The 13,660-nt window shown below is 40.3% G+C and overlaps 1 long non-coding RNA gene across 1 annotated transcript; it reads right to left on the bottom strand.

Annotated features, from left to right (window-relative positions):
* Positions 1 to 829: 829 nt before the first annotated feature.
* On the bottom strand, positions 830 to 8,274 carry LOC132216808 (uncharacterized). Its single transcript, XR_009448801.1, has 3 exons — positions 8,118 to 8,274; positions 1,325 to 1,594; positions 830 to 1,067 (listed from the first exon to the last, which is right to left on the bottom strand). It is a non-coding gene; the product is annotated as an uncharacterized LOC132216808 (long non-coding RNA).
* Between the last annotated feature and the right edge of the window lie 5,386 nt (positions 8,275 to 13,660).

Consider the following 13,660-nt stretch of genomic DNA (forward strand, 5'->3'; position numbering starts at 1 on the left):
AGCAACTGACTCAAAAGCTGTGTATTCCAAGGAAACTGTGCAGATCAGTACAGTTGCGAAGACTTTTCCCCACCAGAAGCATGAAGCTCATGGTCCTTCCAGCCACCTGAGGAGGTGCTGACAATACCTGGAGAAGGGGAGGACCTGAGCCTTTTGGTTCCCAGTTACCAAAAACATGACATCAGGAAGCCTTTGGGAGGTCTCCCTGTGTTCCATTCATTCTATTATTTTACCCTCTAGACCAGTGGTTTTCAACCTTCCTAATGCAATTCCTCATGTTGTGGTGACCCCCAACCATAAAATTATTTTCGTTGCTACTTCATAACTATAATTTTGCTACTGTTATGAATTGTAATGTAAATATCTGATATGCAGGATGTATTTAGGCGACCCCTGTGAAAGGGCCCTTCGACCCCCAAAGGGGTCACGACCCACAGGTTGAGAACAGCTGCTCTAGACTCTCATGTCTACTCTGGTCCATTTCCATATCCCTCACTTAGATGAGATTGCCCCTCAAACCACCCAGAGTGTGGACTCGGCCTAGAGATTCTCCATTTAGGCAGGTGGTCAGCAAAGTCACTCAGGACTCTTAACTCCTCAATTTTAGCCTTTGGACCTGCTTTTCCTAAGTTCTCTAAACCCAATGCAGCCTCAAGCTCCTTAGCAGGTGGCCCCATTACTCATGAAGCTCTTCTTGTCTCCCAGTCTCTGCTTTGCCCCATGCGCCCATCCCAGTTTCAGACAGACCTCAACACAGACATAGGTCTTACACTGTATTCTGTTTACCAAGACTTTATTTTATTCAATTTCAAAACTGTTTGGTTAGTCAGGCAATCAGATTCAGTAAAATTATGGAGGCAAAAGGCTGATAAAAGTTCCTGCAAAAATATTTTCAATAAGATATATTTTTATTTTGTGATTGTAAATCAATAAATTGGTTTAGTTGTGATTCATCCAGGAAGAAGGCAAGTGGTTGCTCACTCATAATTGATCATTGTTTTCCATGATCACTTATTATTTTTTCTTAAGCCATAGTGGTGCAGATTGGTTCATAAAGATTTTTCTTCCTAAAGAAATAAGTGATATTTTTTCATATGTTTAACAAACTGGGTTTCAGCAACAGCAGCAATCTTTCTCATTACAAATTTAAGAATAGTCTTAACTGCAAACATAGGTATTTGTTTAATGATCTTCATTAACTTGCTATTTCGATATGTTATTAATTTCTCTGGTAAAAATAGCATCATGGTATTCATTACAAATAGACTAGATATATCGACTAGATATTTCATGAGCAGGCCTTGAATGAATGAAATTATCATACCTTTGGAAAATATGATGAGTAGGTACTTCCGTCTCAGCTGTGACTTCAAACCTGGTGCCACTTGTTCTGTGCTGGGTCTTAATTTATTGAGGTGACTGAAAACAGAGGTCAATGTCATGAGCATAAAAGCAATTGGGTTCTCAGTTCCCCTGGACAGGAGTGGCACTACTCACCCAGCTGAGACACAGCAGGACTGCCAGATTTGGGGAAGGTTGTGATGAACAAAAACAGATCCAGAGACAGAGAAGCACATCGATCAGATGGTCAAACCTCAGAGGGAAGGTAGGGAAGGGTGGGGTAAGGGGGAGAGATCAACCAAAGGACTTATATGCAAGCATATAGGCCTTACCAGTGGACACAGACAACAGGGAAGTGAGGGCATGAGTGGGGGGAGGGGGTAACGTGGGGATAAGGACATATATGTAATAACTTAATCAATAAATTTAAAAAAAGATAAATGCAAGGGGCAGGGCTAAGCTTGAGCTGTGATTGTGGAAGCAAAGGGTTTAACATTGTCTAATCTGACAGACAAACCCCAGTGTGCTTGGAGGGAAATTATCCACGTGGTGTGAGAGTTAGATAAGGAGGTAGTTGCACCTCAATACAGTTGAACATGTAATAACATGTGATCCTTCTAATTATCTATCTATATATATATAATAGAGAAATAGGCTAATTAACCAGGATGCCATAATGCGTGGGCCAGACAGGAGGAGGTTGCAGGTGCAGCATCAGGGATGGGATGGTAGGGGCCTCCACACACCTGCACTGGGGGAGGGCCTGATCAGCAGCGGCTGCAGCTGTTTCAAGGGCCAGAGAGGGAGGCAGGGCCGGACCAAGGGTGGATGGTGCCGTGCGATTTCGAATGGCGCGCTGAGCTCCTAGTAAAACATATACATGTTAATATAAATGTTAATTTTAGACAGTTGAGACTGTCTAAAATTATAAAAAATTTTTTAAGATAAGAAGCTAGTTAGCTGGCATACAAGAGACCTACTCCCAAGTAACTTAATCACATCTGTAGAAATTGGTGGGCCAATTATGTGAAAATATTTAAAATATAACTCAGAGCCAGATCACTATTTTGTTTTAAATTTTCAAATCAAATGGCCATATTATAATGAATATAAAGTTTTTCTTAAAATTAACAGACAAAAATTATTACATTTCACATATATATCAAAATATAACTATCCATCCATGGGACAATATTGAGAGACTTTTACACACTTAAACTAAAGAAGTACATACGATTTTTATAAATATTAAACTAACAAAGCCCTAGCTGGTTTAGCTCAACAGATAGAGGATCGACTTGCAGATAGAAAGGTTCCAGGTTCGATTCTGATCAAGTGTATGTACCTCCATTTCAGGAGCCTCCCTGCCCCCGACCTTGGTCAGGGTCGGTGCAAGCGGCTACCAATTGATGTTTTTCTCACATCGATATTTCTCTCTGTCTTTCCCTCTCTCTTCCACTCTCTCTAAAAAATCAATGGAAAAATATTAATGGCTGAAACTTTAAAAAGTACATATATATATATATATATTCATTTAATAGAAACAAGTAAGTATGCACTAAAATATATATTTGAACAACTGCATATATATATACATATATATTCCAGAAATATATTTGAATAACACATCAAATGAAATAGATAAAAATAAATCAAGCCCAATGAAAAAAATGTTTAATAGTGATTAATAAGACAAACGGCAAAGATAAAGTAAAAGATAGAAGATAAAGGAATACAACAAAACTAAACATAAAAATTAAGTATGCAAATTTTTTTAAAAAAAGCTTTGTCTACATGTTTTTCCATTGTGCAATGAAGTAAAGTTTGACAATTTTTCTGTGCAGTGGTTACATATTTTTTAATTACATTTAAGGAAACAAATTTAAAAATTTTATGGCCAAAAAAGGTAAGTTTATATTTAAAAAAAAAAAGAAAGAAAACTTTTGATAAAGAGCAATGAAAGGAACAAGAAAGAGAAGCAAAGATAAAATATGAGAAAACACAATTTAAAATATTAAAATATGGCAAATGAAAATGTGTAATAAAAATTCTTGATGAAGATGGGTAAGACAAACAATAAAGAAAAGCATAAGGTAATATATAAAGAAAAGCAAACAAACAAATCTATATCCTAAAATAAAAGAGAAATATACAAATTAACTGTCCCTCTGCTATGCCCAAGCCACACCCACAAGCCATGCCCACAAGCCAATGAGGAGTGAGTATGCAAATTAACCTGACAAAGATGGCTGGTAATTTGCATGCACAGAGCAGAGTGGGAAAGCCAGCAGTTTGGGGGGACGTGGCTCCCTTGGTCGAGGAAAACCCAGAGTATGAGGAGCACCAGGAATTCTGGGAATAGTAGCTTTGGTGGCAGCCCCAGGACTAGAAGCAGAAGACCAGAGCACGGGGAGCACCAGGAATGCTGGGAATCATAGTTCTGGTGGCAGATGGAGACACTAGAGCAAAGTGAGCCTGGAGCAAGTTACTGTTGCAGTTGAGGATGGAGGGAAAGTAAAGGTGAGAGACATAAGTAAAATCAGAGTGTCTAGGAAAAATTAAAGGGAAGATATCCTAAAACTTCCAGGAAATCTCTACCAATGGAGCAAAGAAAAAAAAAAGCCTCTATTATTCTGTGAGCAACAAACCAAACTGGGTTAGGGGTCTCAGACAATTCGCTCATTTGATTGCAAAGACAGACAGAAACTCCCAGATTGGAGAGGGCTCACCTGAGGGCTCCCAGATTGGAGAGGGTGCAGGTTGGGCTGAGGAACTCCCCCCCATCCCCCTCCTCAGTGCATGAATCTTTGTGCACTGGGCCCCTAGTATATATATAAAAGCATAAGCAACCAAACAACTGAATGACGGGTTGCGATGATGCGCACTGACCACCAGGGCGCAGATGCTCAACACAAGAGCTGCCCCCTGGTGGTCAGTGTGCTCCCACAGCAGGAGCACTGCTCTGCTGACCGACCCATCCCAGTGGCCCACCAGCCCCGTAGCAGCCACTCACTCTCTCAGTAGTCCTACAGGTCCAATCTCTGGAGAACAGGCCAGGCACCGATGGACCAGCACTGCTGGCACGATCCCGACAGCACTGCTGGCTTCCTAGAAGTCTGCCTCAGGTATCGTGGCCGCTTCCCCTCCATAGACGCTCCGCTCCACAATGCAGAAACAATATAAAAGCGGCCAGCTGCTAGGTAGCTCCCAACAACCAGCACCAATGTCAGTGGGATGGCTCTGGATCCAGGGCCGGCAAGGGCATCCCACCACCCACCAGGAGGGTCAGTCATGTCCTGGCCGAACCCCACCCCCCTGGGAACCCCACCCATGCATGAATTCATGCACCGGCCACTAGTAAATAAATAAATATACATTACCTCAAATGTAAAAACCAAAAGGAACATTCTTATACAGGTCAATGATAAGACAACAAACAAAACAAAGCACAAGCCTTAGCTGGTTTGGCTCAGTGAATAGAGTGTCAGCCTGTGGACCAAAGGGTCCCAGGTTTGATTCTGGTAAAGGGTATGTACTTGGTTGTAGGCTCATCCCCAGCCCAGGTCCTGGTCAGGGCTCCTACAGGAGGCAACCAATTGATGTGCTTCTCTCACATTGATGTTTCTGTCTGTCTTTCCCTCTCTCTTCACTCTCTCTAAGAAAACAATAGAAAAATATCCTCGGGCAAGGATTAACAACAACAACAAAAGCACAAGATAAAACACTAAAAAGAACATATGACCAATGAAAAATGATAAAACATAAGACATCCAATACAATAGAGGTAATATGTAAATTGACCATCACGCCCTCATGGCAGCCCTCATGTGGTGAAAGATGGCCACACCCATGTGGCCACAAGATGGCTGGCAGGGGAGAGCAGTTGTGGGCAATCAGGCCAGCAGGGGAGGGAAGTTATGAGCAACCAGGCTGCAGGGGAGTGCAGTTGAGGGCAACCAGGCCTATAGGGGAGGGCAGTTGGGGGTGACTGGGCCAGCAGGGGAGGGAAGTTAGGGGTGACTGGGCCAGCAGGGGAGCTGTTAGGCATCGATCAGGCTGGCAGGGGAGTGGTTAGGGGGTGATCAGGCTGGCAAGCAGAAGCAGTTAGGGGCAAGCAGGCAAGTGGTTGGGAGCCAGCAATCCTGATAGTGAGAGGGATGCCCTGTGGGATTGGGCCTAAACTGACAGTCGGACATCCCCTGAGGAGTTCCAGATTGGAGAGGGTGCAGGCTGAGCTGAAGGACATCCCCAGTGCACAAATTTCATGCACCATGGCTCTAGTCTATACTAATAAAAGGGTAATATGTTAATTAGACTGGATTGACTGGACATCTTCCAGATGTCTGACTTCCTTCTGGACAAAGCCACAGTGACAGGGGCTGAAGCAGAGGCAGTTAGGGGCAATCAGGCTGGCAGGGGAGCAAGCAGTCAGGGCGATCAGGCTGGTGCAAGGGAGCAAACAGTTAGGGGAGAGATCAGGCCAGCGCAGGGGAGCAAGAAGTTAGGGGGCAATAAGCCCAGCAGGTAGGACAGTTGGGGGCAATAAGGCTGGCAGAGGAGGGCAGTTGGGGGCAATCAGTTGGGCAGGGGAGGGCTGTTGGGGGTGATCAGGCCATCAGGGGAGTGATTAGGGGGAGATTAGGCAGGCAGGCAGAGGCATTTAGGGGTGATCAGGCATTCAGGCAGGCGAGAGGTTAGGAGCCAGGGGTCCCAGATTGTGACAGGGATCAGGCCTAAACTGGCAGTCAGACATTCCCCAAGGGGTCCCAGATTGGAGAGGGTGCAGGCGAGGCTGAGGAACACCTCCCTCCCATGCACAAATTTTGTGCACCAGGCCTCTAGTAAAAATATAATTAACCACATGAAAAAAGCAAAATTAAAGTTTTTTATAACGATGAGTAACAATAACTAAAGGAGAAAACATCCATTAAAATATAAAGGAACACAATATATCTATTTCTTCTTGCACCAACTTTTGTATGTTTTCCAGAAACATACCAATTTGATCTAGGCTGAGCATATATGGAAGTAGTACTGTCTTCTGTTGTTGTATTAACTTCCCCTGAATCTAACTTTGTTCCATCCTCTTATATGCATTTTGTTTGTCTGCCACTTCTTTCTTTTTTCTTGTTCCACATTGCTAGAGGTCTGGCAATGTTATTCAGGTATTCAATATGTTACTATTATATGTTTTGTTCTTATCTATTTTTCTCTTTTAACCTTATTACTAAAGCAGTTGCTACATTTATTTTTATCTAGGTTTTTGTTTTTAGTTTCAAATCTGTCTCTTTAGTCAGGCAATCACATTTTAAAAATTATGGTGGCAAAAGGCTAATAAAACATCTCACAGAAATATTTTTAATAAGAGATATTTTATTTTTATTATAAATCAATAGAGTGGGGCCTTGACTTATGAGTTTAATTCGTTCCGTGATGGAGCTCGTAACTCAAATTACTCGTATGTCAAATCAATTTTCACGTTCGCTGCGCCAACTAGCGGTGGGGTATCTGAATCAATAGAGTGGGGCCTTGACTTATGAGTTTAATTCGTTCCGTGATGGAGCTCGTAACTCAAATTACTCGTATGTCAAATCAATTTTCACGTTCGCTGCGCCAACTAGCGGTGGGGTATCTGAATCAATAGAGTGGGGCCTTGACTTATGAGTTTAATTCGTTCCGTGATGGAGCTCGTAACTCAAATTACTCGTATGTCAAATCAATTTTCACGTTCGCTGCGCCAACTAGCGGTGGGGTATCTGAATCAATAGAGTGGGGCCTTGACTTATGAGTTTAATTCGTTCCGTGATGGAGCTCGTAACTCAAATTACTCGTATGTCAAATCAATTTTCACGTTCGCTGCGCCAACTAGCGGTGGGGTATCTGAATCAATAGAGTGGGGCCTTGACTTATGAGTTTAATTCGTTCCGTGATGGAGCTCGTAACTCAAATTACTCGTATGTCAAATCAATTTTCACGTTCGCTGCGCCAACTAGCGGTGGGGTATCTGAATCAATAGAGTGGGGCCTTGACTTATGAGTTTAATTCGTTCCGTGATGGAGCTCGTAACTCAAATTACTCGTATGTCAAATCAATTTTCACGTTCGCTGCGCCAACTAGCGGTGGGGTAACCTGAATTTTAGCTCGCAACTCAAAGCAAAAAATTGTCCAAGAGACTACTCGTATCTCGAAAAACTCGTTAGTCGGGACACTCGTAAGTCAAGGCCCCACTGTAAATTAGTTTAGTTTTGATTCATGTTGGAAGGTAAGATGGTGTGCACTCAGAGTGATAATCATTTACCATGTGCACTTATCAACTTTTTTGTGAAAAAGAAGACATTTATGCAGATTGGTTCGTAATAAATCAGTTTGGTTGTGATTCATCCACGAAGACAATACATTGTTCATTCAGAAGTGACAACTAACAGTGACACTGATGGACAGTGATGGATAGTGACACTGATCACCTATTATTTTTTCTGAAACCACATGAGTGCAGATTGGTTCACGAAGATTCTTCTTCTTAAAGAATGAAGTGATATTTTTCTTAAGTTTATCAAATTGGGCTTCAGTAACAGCAACAATCTTCCTCTTTACAAACGTAAGAATAATCTCAATTGCCAATTTACGTAGTTGTTTTAAGACCATCATTAACATATTGTCTCCATACGTTATTACTTTCTCGAGTAAAAATAGCATCATCTCCTCCATTACAAATGTACTAGGTATGTTATCTAGATGTTTCACGAGCATAGCTTTAATAAACGAAATTATTGTACCTTTGGAAAACATGATGAATTCGTACTTCAGTCTCAGCTGTGACTTCAAACCTGGTGACACTTGTTCTGTGCCTGGGTGTTGAATTATGGAGATGACTGAAAAAAGACAGACAAATGCCATGAGCATAAAACCAATTAGATACTCACTTTCCCTGGACAGGAGCTGCACTGCTCACCGACCTGGTACAAAGAAGGACTGCCAGATTTCAGTGAAGTTGCTCAAAGATATATGCAAGGGGCGGGGCTAATTCTGAGCTGTTATGACGTGATTTCCCAGTAAGGGCTCTGGAAGCAAAGGGTTTAACATTGTAATCTCACAGACAAACCCTAATGACTATGGAGGGGAAATACCTGCTTGGTGAGGGAGTTACATAAGAAGGTGGATGTACTTCAATGAAGTTGAACACGTAATAACATGTGGTTTTTGTAATTATAAACTATATAGACGTTAATTTTAGACAGTTGAGACTATGAACTATGATAATGATTTTTTTAAGATAAGGAGCTAGTTAGCTGGCATATGAGTGACCCACTGCAAAGTAAGTTATTCACTGTCTGTAGGAATTGGCCGGCCAATCATGTGAAAACATTTAAAATATAACTCAGAGCCAGACCATTACTTTGTTTTAAATTTTCAAATCAAATGTCCATATTATAACAAAAATTAAGTTTTTCTTAAAATTAACAGACAAAAATTATTACATTTAACATATATATCAAAATATAACTGTCCATCCATTGGACAATATTTTTTTAAATTCTTTATTGTTTAAAGTATTACATATGTCTCCTTTTACCCCATTGACCTCTCCCCAGCCATTTCTGCACCACAGCACATGTCTTCACCCCCCTACTGTCTGTGTCATGGTTATTGTTATATGTATGGATACAAGTCCTTTGAAATCTTATCTGCCCGCTCTCCCAACCCTCCCTTGCCTTCCTTCTGAGGTTTGAGGACCTGTTCAATGCTTCCATGTCTCTGAAACTATTTTTTTTTCATCAGTTTATGTTGTTCATTATATTCCACAAATGTGTGAGATCATGTGATATTTCTCTTTCTCTGACTGGCTTATTTCATTTAGCATAATGATCTCCTGGTCCACCCATGCTGTTGTAAATGGTAAGAGTTCTTTCTTTTTTACAGCAGCATAGTATTCCATTGTGTAGATGTACCACAGCTTTTTAATCCACTCATCCGCTGATGAGCACTTAGGCTATTTCCAAATCTTAGCTATTATAAATTGTGCTGCTATGAACATGGGGGTGCATGTATCCTTTCTGACTGGTGTTTCTGATTTCTTGGGATATATTCCTAGAAGTGGGATTACTGGGTCAAATGGGAGTTCCATTTTAAATTTTTTGAGGAAACTCCATACTGTTTTCCAAAGTGGCTTCACTAGTTTGCATTCCCACCAGCAGTGCAAGAGGGTTACTTTTTCTCCGCATCCTCTTGATCACTTGTCGTTTGTTGATTTGTTGATGATAGCCATTCTGACAGGTGTGAGATGATACCTCACTGTCGTTTTGATTTGCATCTCTTGTATGATTAGTGGCTTTGAGCATGTTTTCATATGTCTCTTGACCTTCTGTATGTCCACTTTCAAAAAGTATCTATTTAGGTCCTTTGCTCATTTTTTTTATTGGATTGTTTATCTTCCTTTTGTTAAGTTGTATGAGTTCCTATAAATTTTGCAGATTAAGCCCTTATTGGATATGACATTGGCAAAAATGTTCTCCTATGCAGTGGGCTTTCTTATTTGCCGGGAGCCGGTCCATCCTTGCTGTTTCAAGGGACCTGGCATATATGGCATAAGGTTCTTAATGTGTTTGCTCACCTTCTTGGCGCTGTGTTTTAACCAAGGTCACCTCTCCGAGAAAGGTTGTTTCCCCAGGTAGGGATTTTTCCCTGAAGTTAGGGAGGGGATGAAACTCCTTAACTAAGTGCCAGGTGGGTAGTTAATCAATTTAACTACAAACAATCATGCTTAAGCTACATAATCTTTACTCCCTGGAATGGAGATAAGAAACGCCCTAACCTTTGTAATAGAGACTGACAGGATTAAAATGAACTGGTATAAATACAGATGTAACAAGACAGCAAGAGACAGAACTCAGAAGACAGGACCAAGAGAGACAGAGCCTAGGCACAGAACCTACACAGAACGTTCTCTAGGGACAGAAGAACTTCGCTGGCGAGAGCATGCCGGAGGATCCTGGACAGGGACTGGCCTCGGAGCCTGGAGGCAAAGCCTGGTGAGAGAGCATGGCAGGGGATCCTGGACTGAACCTGACTGCGGAGATTGGCAGGAGAGCCTGACTAGAACCTGGCGACCAAACCTGGCTGGAGAAGTCTCCGTGTCATTCCTTCTTTGCCAACTCCGTCCACACCTTTGGGGACCCCTGGATCTGCTGGGGCTGGACCCCGGCACTTATTGTTTTGTTGATGGTTTCTTTTGCTGTGCACAAGCTTTTTATTTTAATGTAGTCCCATTTGTTTATTTTCTCTTGCCCTAGGAGCTGTATCGGTAAAGATATTGCTATGACATATATCAGACATTTTGCTACCTGTGGATACTCCTATGATTTTTATGCGTTTTGAGTTTATTTTTGTGTATGGTGTAAGTTGGTGGTCTAGTTTCATATATTTTTTTACCTGTATCTCTCCAATTTTCCCAACAACATTTATTGAAGAGACTATCTTGACTCCATTGTATGCTTTTGCCTCCTTTGTCAAATATTAATTGAGCATAATGGCTTGGGTTGATTTCAGGATTCTCTGTTCTGTTCCATTGGTCTATATGTCTGTTCTTGTGCCAGAACCAGACAATTTTGAGAACAGTGGCTTTATAATATAGCTTGATAGCTGGTATTGTGATCGCTACAACTTTGTTCTTCTTTTTTAGGATTGCTGCAGCTATTCAGGGTATATTTTTGTTCCATATGAATTTTTGGAGAGTTTGTTCTAGGTTTGTGAAATATGCCAATGGTATTTTAATGGGAATTGGATTGAATCTATAGATTGCTTTGAGTAGTATGGACATTTTAATGATGTTGATTCTACCAATCCATGAGCACGGTATATTCTTCCATTTGTTTATTTCTTCCTCTATCTCTTTTTTTCAACATCCTGTAGTTTTCCGAGTACAGGTCTCTTAATTTCTTAATTACATTTATTCCTAGGTATCTTAATTTTTTGTTGCAATGGTAAATGGGATTGTTTGTTTAGTTTCTCTTTCTGTGAGTTCATTATTGGTGTATAAAAAAGCCAGAGATTTCTGGGTATTAATTTTGTAACCTACTACATTGTCAAATTCATTTATCAAGTCTAGTAGTTTTTTTATGGAGTCTTTAGGGTTTTCTATGTACAATATCATGTCATCTGTGAATAATGACAGTTTTACTTCTTTTCCAACATGGATGCCTTTTACTTCTTCTCCTTGTCTGATCGCTATGGCTAGCACTTCCAGTACTATATCAAACAGGAGTGGTAAAAGTGGGCATTCCTGTCTTATTCCTGTTCTTGGGAAAAGGTTTTAGATTTTCCCATTGAGTATGATGCTGGCTGTAGGTTTGTTATATAAGGCATTTATTATGTTGAGGTATGATCCCTCCATTCGCACTTTGCTGGGAGTTTTTATCAAGAAAGAGTATTGGATTTTGTCAAATGCCTTTTCTGCATCAATTAATATCATTATGTGATTATTGTCTCTCAATTTGTTTATGTCAGGGTCCTCAAACTTTTTAAACAGGGAGCCAGTTCACTGTCCCTCAGACCGTTGGAGGGCTGGACCATAGTTTAAAAAAAACTATGAACAAATTCCTATGCACACTGCACATATCTTATTTTGAAGTAAAAAAACAAAATGGGAACAAATACAATATTTGTATATGCATGTGGCCCGCGGGCCGTAGTTTGAGGACCCCTGGTTTATGTAATGTATAACATTTATTGGTTTGCAGGTATTGTACCCATATTGCATCCCTGGAATAATTCCCACTTGGTCATGGTGTATGATCTTTCTAATGTAATGCTGGATCTGATTTGCTATAATTTTGTTGAGGGTTTTAGCATCTATGTCCATCATTGGCTTGTAATTCTCTTTCTTTGTAATGTCTTTATCTGGTTTTGGAATTGGGGTAATGCTGGATTCATAGAAAGAGCTTGAAAGTGTGCCTTTCTCATGAATTTTTTTTAATAGTCTGAGGAGGATAGGTTTTAGTTTTTCTTTGAATATTTGGTAAAACTCACCTGTGAAGCCCTCTGGACCAGGGGTTTTGTTCACTGGAAGTTTTTTTGATTACTGCTTCAATTTCATTGGTAGTTATCAGCCTGTTCAGGTTTTTTTATTCTTCCTGATTGAGTTTTGGAAGGTTGTATTTTTCTAGGAATATGTCCATTTCATTTAGGTTGTCCAGTTTGTTGGAGTAGAGTTGTTTGTAGTTTTGTTTTTTTTTTGTTTTTTGATTTTTGGTGTTTTTTTGTTTTGTTTTTTTTACAATCCTTTGTATGTCTGTGGGGCCAGTTATTATTTTACCTCTTTCATTTCTGATTTTGTGTATTTGGGTCTTCTTTCTTTGTTTCTTGGTGAACCTGACTACAGGTTCATCAATCCTGTTTATCCTTTCAAAGAACTGGCTCTTGGTTTTATTGATCTTTTGTATTATTTTGTTTTATTTTGTTTTTGTCTCTATGTCATTTATTTCAGCTCTGATCTTTAAAATTTCCTTCCTTATACTCATTCTAGGCTTTTCTTGTTGCTCTCTTTCTAGTTCTTTAAGTTGTAGGTTTAGATAACTTATTGACAGTTTTTCTTGTTTTTTTGAGGTAGACCTGTAGTGCTATGAACTTCCGTCTCAGGACTGCTTGCACTATGTCCCATAGATTTTAGATTGTTGTTTGTTCCTTGTCATTTGTTTCCAGGATGCTTTTTATTTCTTCTTTGATCTCTTTGGTAACCCAATCATTGTTTAATAGCATGCTATTTAGCCTCCATATTTTTTTTCTTGTTTTCATTGTAGCTGATTTCTAATTTTATGCCATTGTGATCTGAGAAAATGCTTGATATGATGCCTATATTCTTAAATTTGAAGAGACTTAGCCTGTGTCCTAATATGTGGTCTATCTTTTGAAAATATCCCATGTGCACTCGAGAAGAATGTATATTTCATTACTTTGGGATTGAGGGGGAATATAAGATAATTGGCGGGGCCTAGCAATTTGAATCTGTGCCAATAACCAGTATTCTGATGCACATTCTTGTTAGCCTATAATAAAGTCACTGCCCCTTCCTTAGGCAATAATCAGTTTTCCTAAATACTCTCATTTAAAAGGGCCATAAACCTAGAATTTAACAGTTTAGCCAGAAGGGAGGTCACTGGCACCACCCAGGCCAGGCCTGTAAATGTAATCTTACTTCCCCATTGTAACTGACTTAGGTAAGGCTGTGAAAGAATGCCACAAAAGCCCGGAAGTTAGGAAACAAAGAAACTAAGGGGATAAAAGGAAAGCTTCCTCCATATTCATCACTCGGGCTTTGGAGAAT

This window comes from Myotis daubentonii, chromosome 15 (genome assembly GCF_963259705.1).
Source record: "Myotis daubentonii chromosome 15, mMyoDau2.1, whole genome shotgun sequence".
Classification (NCBI taxonomy): Eukaryota; Metazoa; Chordata; class Mammalia; order Chiroptera; family Vespertilionidae; genus Myotis; species Myotis daubentonii.